Source organism: Zingiber officinale, chromosome 2B (assembly GCF_018446385.1).
Source record: "Zingiber officinale cultivar Zhangliang chromosome 2B, Zo_v1.1, whole genome shotgun sequence".
NCBI lineage: Eukaryota > Viridiplantae > Streptophyta > Magnoliopsida > Zingiberales > Zingiberaceae > Zingiber > Zingiber officinale.
This window is the reverse complement of record NC_055989.1, coordinates 99,296,603-99,304,663: the sequence shown is the minus strand read 5'-3', so window position 1 is coordinate 99,304,663 and position 8,061 is coordinate 99,296,603. Positions and strand designations below refer to the sequence as shown.

Genomic DNA, 8,061 nt, shown 5'->3' with positions numbered 1-8,061 from the left:
TTTGAGGTGTTGGTTAATTTAAAATAGTATTGTTTGAGGAATCAATATTATTCTAAATTTAGAGTCCTGACCAAAGTTATTTTTGTGATTTTTAGGATGACTTTCAACCCACTGGCCATTATACTGAAAGAAAACAAACTTACTGGACCCAACTACATAGATTGGAAAAGAAACCTGGACATTGTCCTTACTGCTGAAACCTATAAGTTTGTACTGACTGAGGCTTGCCCTAATGCACCTGACGGTGACTCTACCCCAGAGGAGATTGAGTATCATAAGAAATGGGTAAAAGCTGATGAGATGGCGCGGTGTTACATTTTCGCATCAATGTCAAATGTATTGCAACATCAGCATCAAAATTTACCAACAACTTATGGTATAATGAACAATCTCAAAGAACTCTTTGGGCACCAGAGTCGGACTGCTAGGCAAGAGGCAATGAGAAAGCTAATGACAGCCACCATGTCTAAGGGGACACCTGTAAGGGATCATATCCTCAAAATGATGGTTTATCTGAATGAAATAAAGTTCTTGGAGGAGAAATCGATGGGGAAACCCAGGTCGATATAATTCTCCAAACGCTACCCGAACTATAACATGAACAAAAGAGAGTATACGTTGGTGAAACTTCTGATAGAACTACAGGCAGCAAAAGGAATATTTCGTCATAGTTCTCAGATTCACTATGCTGAAAATGGTTCTACTTCTAAGTCGAAAGGCAAGAAGAAGAAGAAACAGGTCTTTTCAGCAAAGAGAGTGAATAAACCTCAGGGACAAAAAGCTGGAATGAAGAAGCCGAAAGGCAAGTGCTTCATCTGCAAGCAGACAAGACATTGGAAGGCAAACTGCCCTCGTAGGAATTAGAACAATAAAGGTATATCTCATGCTCTAGTAGTTGAAATATGTTTAGCGGTGTTATCTACCAGCACCTGGTGTGTAGATACGGGAGCCACTGATCATGTCTGCAATTCCTTGCAGGGGTTCCAGGAAACCTGACGACTATTTGAAGGAGAGATTGCCGTCTACATGGGCAATGCTGCTAAGGTGGCGGCTATTGCAGTGGGAGACGTCTACTTATCATTTGATAGGAATAGAAAATTGGTTTTAAGAAATTGTCTTTATGTACCCAGTTTTAGAAAGAATTTAATTTCAGTTTCTAAACTATTTTTGGATGGATATTCAGTTTCCTTTAGTAACAATGTGGTTTTAAAGAGAAATAAGATGATTATCTGTTTTGGTGCATTGGTTGGCAATTTATATACTTTAAATCTAATTTCTCCCACAAAGCAAAATATGGAAATTAATAACACATCTTCTAACTCTAATAAGAGAAAAGAACCTTCGGAAATGAACCAAACACATCTTTGGCATCTATGGCTTGGTCATATTAACTTAAGTAGGATTCAAAGGCTTGTAGCCGATGGACTCTTGGGTCCATTAGAGTTGGAAAACTTTCCAACATGTGAATCCTGCTTGGAAGGTAAAATGACCAAGAGACCTTTTAAGGCCAAGGGGTATAGAGCCAAAGAAGCGTTAGAATTGGTTCATTCTGATTTGTGTGGTCCTATGTCTATCCAGGCTAGAGGTGGTTTTGAATATTTTGTCTCTTTTATAGACGATTATTCAAGATATGGATACATTTACCTAATGCGCTGCAAGTCTGAGTGCTTTGATAAGTTCAAAGAGTACAAGGCTGATGTGGAGAAACGTCTAAGTAAAAGTATCAAGACACTACGGTCTGATCGTGGTGGCGAATACCTCTTAGGAGAGTTTAGAAATTACTTATCAGAGGCCGGGATTCAATCCCAGTTGTCCGCACCTGGTACACCCCAACAGAATGATGTGGCAGAATGAAGGAATAGGACTCTTATGGAGATGGTTAGATCGATGATGAGTTATTCAGAATTACCAAATTCATTTTGGGGATACGCTCTGGAAACGGCAGCGCACATTCTGAACTTAGTACCTTCTAAATCAGTATCTTCTACTCCCACAGAATTGTGGAATGGGCGAAAGCCTAGTCAAAGACATATTCGGATTTGGGGTAGTCCAGCACATGTGCTGAAACCGGATGCTGATAAGTTAGAATCTCGTACAGAAGTTCGTGTGTTTGTAGGTTATCCCAAAGGAACGAAAGGTGGTTTATTTTATAGTCCTAAAAACTAGAAGGTCATTGTTAGCACCAATGCCCAGTTTTTAGAAGAAGATTATATAATGGATCACAAGCCCAGCAGTAAAATTATTCTAGAAGAACTTAGAGAGGACACGTCTACTTCAGTACCAACAGTACAAGATGAAGTACCACAAGAGACTGCAACACGTGTCACAAATGATACACAACCACAGACGGTGCCTCGTCGTAGTGGGAGGGTTGTAAGGCAGCCTGAGAGATTCATGTTTTTGGGAGAGTCTTCAGACTTGATCGCGGGTAAACATGAACCTGATCCCCGGACATATGATGAAGCACTCTAAGATATAGATGCAGTATCTTGGCAAAAGGCAATGAATTCTGAAATAGAATCTATGTATTCTAATAAGGTCTGGGAGCTTGTAGAACCACCTGATGGTGTAAAAGCCATTGGATGCAAGTGAATCTATAAAAGGAAAAGAGGGATAGATGGGAAGGTAGAAACCTTTAAAGCAAGGCTTGTTGCGAAAGGGTACACTCAGAAAGAGGGAATCGATTATGAGGAGACTTTTTTCGCCGGTAGCTATGCTTAAGTCTATCCGGATACTCTTATCCATTGCCGCTCATATGGATTATGAGATTTGGTAAATGGATGTCAAGACAGCTTTCCTTAATGGAAGTCTTGAAGAAAACATCCATATGAAGCAACCAGAAGGGTTCATTAAAAAGGGCAAAGAGCATCTAGTGTGTAAGCTCAATCGGTCCATTTATGGACTGAAGCAAGCTTCAAGATCTTGGAAGATCCGGTTTAATGAAGTAATCCAGTCATATGGATTTATTCAGTGTCCGGATGAGTCTTGTGTATACAAGAAGTGTAACAGAAACGTGGTGATATTTCTTATACTATACGCAGATGATATTTTGTTAATTGGCAATAATGTCAAGGTATTATCGGACGTAAGGGTATGGTTGTCCAAACAATTTGATATGAAGGACTTAGGAGAATGTGCACACATTCTTGGGATTAAAGTTATAAGGGATCGCAAGAAAAGAATGTTGTGTCTGTCCCAAGCTTCATATATAGATACAATCCTTGCTCGTTTTAGCATGCAGAATTCCAAGAATGGTTTCTTACCTTTTAGGCATGGAGTAGATCTATCTAAAGAGATGTCTCCGAAAACATCAAAGGAGATAGAGGACATGAAAGCAGTTCCTTATGCTTCGACTGTAGGAAGCCTTATATATGCAATGCTGTGTACGAGACCTGATATCTATTTTGCCGTGGGCATGGTTAGCAGATATCAGAGTAACCCTAGACAAGGATATTGGACTGTGGTAAAGCATATATTAAAGTACCTGAGAAGGACTAGAGACTATATGCTAGTTTACCAGGCAGATGATTTGCTCCCTGTGGGTTACACGGATTCAGACTTCCAATCAGATAGGGATAATAGTAAGTCTATGTCAGGCTATGTGTTTACTCTAGGAGGTGGAGCCATTGCATGGAGGAGTGTTAAGCAGAAATGCGTCTCGGACTCAACCATGGAAGATGAGTATGTGACAGCCTCTGAGGCAGCCAAAGAAGTTGTATGGCTCAGGAACTTTCTAATGGACTTAGATGTGATTCCTGGTTTGCCCAAGATCATCACAATTTATTGTGATAATAGCGGTGCAGTTGTAAACTCGAAGGAACCACGAGCCTATCAGGCAAGTAAACATATAGAGCGCAAGTACCACCTGATACGAGACATCGTCAAGTGAGGAGAAGTTGTCATCGCCAAGATAGCATCAGCAGATAACCTGGCAAATCCTTTCACTAAGGCCCTTCCAGCGAAAGCTTTTGATCGGCATGTGGAGGGGATGAGAATCAGATGTATGTCAACAGATATGACAGCTTAGTCTTTTAGTATAAGTGGGAGATTGTTAGAGTATATACTGAAAGCTTAGCCTTTGTAAACATTTATTGAAATAAAAGAATCACATTGGTCAATATCTGCATTTATTTGTTAAATGTAATTGTTCAATTAATTTATATAGTAGACAACTGATGTGCGTAGATTATATACTCTTTTATGCATGTTTTTACGCACATTTACATACTTTGAGCATGCTTGATCTATGCATTTTTATACTTCCAGCTTTCCTTTTAGCATATTTACTCTTTTGGTTCGGAGATCTGCTTTTTGTGCATTTTTTGTACACAGGAGTCGATTTGGTGAAGAATCTACATCTTTGGGCAAGCCTTGGAGGAAACAAAGGGAGAAAGCACCAGGCCGTGTACCTCACACGACCCTGCACTGGTATGGAGCTCGGGCTGTGTAAGCAGAGAAGAGGAGAGGCCATGGCGTGTGAACCTCACACGGCCGTGTCAAGATTTGAAGCCAACAGGCGGAAGCCTTACATGGCGTGTGGATCTACAGTGTGAGGTTTCGAGACCAAGCGGTGTGGCGTGTGCACCACTGCAGTGTATTCGAGAGCGAAGGGTCCTGCCGTGTGAGCCACTGCAGTGCGACTTTGGCGGAGAAGGCTGGACATGGCGGTGTGAATCTCACACGGCTGTCACGGGGCCGTGTGGCGATTCCCTCCTCTATTTAAACCCTCCTTCATGAATTGAAAGGGGATCTCTCCCCCTTTGGGAGAAGGCAAGATTTGGTGGTTTCCTCCCATTCTTGGGAGGATTTCTGGGCGATTCTAAGGGAGTTCTTGACGATTACGACTCCGGAGCGAGGATTGGATCTGAAGACGAGGCTTCTTCGTAGATAAGTTTTCTCTTTCCCCCTTTTCTTGGTTTCTTGGATTGGGGATTTAAGAAATGCTTGTAATCTTCATTTCTTCGGATATTCTTCCTCGATTCATGGAGTAGATCTTGTATTCTAGGATTAAGGGAGTATTTGTATGATGGATTGATGCAATCTCTTATGGATTTGCCATTTTCTTGTTTCAATGACATTGTCTTGCTTGTATCAATTAGATCTTGAATGATTAATGGTGATTTGTGCTTAATTCTCATTCTTGATTGATTGTTTGGATTTCTTGTGGACTTTGTAAAGATAAACTCTCACTCGATCATCCGAGGGATCCACGTGATAGGTGCAAGCCCGTGTAAGGACATTTGAGAGATAATCTTGAAGAGGAAATAGGAATATTCAAGAGAGTAGGATGAATTTTGTGATTAGTTTCTTGTATCTTGATAGATTAATAAGTTGTGGGCTTCTATGTTGATATCCGAGGAAGGCATAGTAATAGGTGCACTTCTGTGTAAGGACAACGTAGGTTCACGTCTAATTGATCATATTTAGATACATTTCTCAGTCCTTAGCCGGTTATCTATTGCAAGAGAGAACCGGCAACTTTCTACAAGTGTTTGGAAATTGAGGGATAAGAATTGGTTAACCATATACATTCAAGAAATCTTACAAAGAAACCGAAACTCCTAGAATCTCCCTTATCATAACCCAAAACACTAAACTCTTGTTTGTTGATCTATAATACTAGATTTGTTTACCTTCACTTTGCATTTGAAACGATTGGATAGTTGTTTAGCTAATTCGCATTGAGACATTTCTAGTGCTTATTCCAGTCCCTGTGGATACGATAATCTTTTATATTACTTGCGACATTTCCGTACACTTGCGGGCGTGAAAAGTTTGGTTGCCGGGGACTGCGCTATAACATTAGGAATTATCAATTGAGTTAGACTAAACATAACATTTGTTTTCCTTTCATATTGCATAGTTGTAACTAATCATTAGATTTCTGTTTTTACTCTCTTGTATAACTTTTACTTCTTGTTACTTCTTTTTGTACAAATTCAATTCTGCATTTTTGATTCTTTTATTTTTCTTTTTCTGTTGAATTGTCATTTGCTATCTTGTTCTTGTGTATGCGAAGATCTAACTTTGCAGGGGAATTCTTTCCTTTTGACCCTGAGATTGATAGAACTTTCCATAAAAGAAGAATTCTGCAAAGGCAAATTGAAGAACAGGAACATTTGAACATGACGAATAGACCACTCAAGGATTATGCAGCACCTTATGCAAGAGGTTTTCAATCTAGTATTTCAAGACCTTCAGTGGAAGCTAATAACTTTGAGATCAAACCCGCAATTATATCTATGGTGAAGCAGAACCAATTTGGTGGAGGACCTCATGAAGACCCCAATCAACACTTAGAGGTCTTTTATGAAATATGTGGTACCATGAAAATGAATGGAGTTCCTTCAGAAGCAGTTAGATTGTTATTATTTGGGTTTTCCTTAAGAGATAGGGCAAAGCAATGGCTGAATTCTTTGGCCCCTAATAGTATCACCACTTGGTAGCAGTGTGAGCAACAATTTCTTGATAAATTCTATCCACCAAGCAAAACAGCTCATATGAGGAATTTAATTGCAAGCTTCAAGCAAACTGACTCAGAATTTCTTTTTGAAGCATGGGATAGATATAATAGTATGCTCAGACAATGCCCACATCATGGGTTGGAAAGATGGTTAGTGTTGCACACTTTTTACAATGGTATCAACTATCATACCAAAGTGTCCCTTGATTCAGCTGCTGGAGGGGCACTTATGAATAAAAGTTTAGATGAAGCTGAAGAAATTATTGACAGTGTAGCACAAAATCATCATCAATGGGCAAATGAAAGAAGTGGTGGCTATTATTCTGTAAACCCAACAATTAAAGCATCAGGGACGTTTGATGTAGATGCAGTCACTCTTTTGTCTGCAAAATTGGACGCTCTTACAAAGAAATTTGAAAATATGGGGACTAGTGCTAATATGGTCAATGCTATTAGTACATCTTGTGAAGTATGTGGGAGTTCAGAGCACTCAAATGACTCATGTCCATTGGGAGCTATCACTGCACAAATCAATCAACTGGAACAATGTGATGCAATCGTGAGTTACAATCAAAGGCAGAATAACTCATACTCAAATACTTATAACCCTGGATGGAAGAGCCATCCCAATTTTTCTTACAAAAATAATCAAGATCAAGGACCATCTATGGGGGTAAGACCAAATTTTCAAGCTGGGCAACAAAATTTTCAACATCTATCTTCTCAAGGCTTACCAAAGTCAAATATTGAAAAGATGCTTGAAGAAATTATCTCAAGTCAGAATGAAATGAAGCAAGATTTAGCAAAGCTCATTCAGAGAATGGATAATTCTGATAAGCATCAAAAGATCCAGGATAGTCAAATTACCCAACTAGCTTCCTCATCATCCAGAGCACCAGGACAACTTCCTGGAAAACCTGATGTGAATCCTATGGAGCATTGCAATAGAATTGAGCTTAGGAGCGGACGGATCTTGGGAGACTCCCAAGTTGTAACGCCCACCCTTCTTACCCAAGGGCGGCGCTACGATCTTATACTACTTACGTACATGCTTTAGTTATACTATAACAACGGAAAATTTTAAATCATTCCTTTTTCTTAAATAAGCATGATATCACATATTCTGATTAGTTCGAATGTGCATATATTGATCATATAATTAAAAATATTAATTTGTCCGAATCGTTCTTGCCGAGCCACCACCACACACATCACTATCTGCTCCTCATGCTGCTCCGTCGTTCCGAATATCCGTCCCCCATATCTGCGGTACAAGGAAAGTAAGCTATGAGCACTCATGGCTCAGTAAGTTCCTTTCTTACTCACTAAAACCGAATTCATATCATTGCATATCAATATCATGCGAGGTATCATAAGCATACGACATACAAGGGTATTGTTGGTGCAGCCTTAGGTCAAGGTTGACCTGGTTGACCTGACTCGAGTTGACCTGACTCGAGTTATATTTTGATGTTTGACTTAGGAAGATTGTCGGTGCAACCTTAGGTCAAGGTTGACCTAGTTGAGTTGTATTTTGATGTTTGACACTCGTGGAAGAGTTGTATTCTTGATATGGGACAAGAATAGATGTTTGGGAG

General features: G+C 39.7%; 1 non-coding gene across 1 annotated transcript; it reads right to left on the bottom strand.

Moving 5' to 3' along the window:
• Window positions 1-6,498: 6,498 nt before the first annotated feature.
• Window positions 6,499-6,604, bottom strand: LOC122049949. The gene has a single exon (XR_006131187.1). It is a non-coding gene; the product is annotated as a small nucleolar RNA R71 (small nucleolar RNA).
• Between the last annotated feature and the right edge of the window lie 1,457 nt (window positions 6,605-8,061).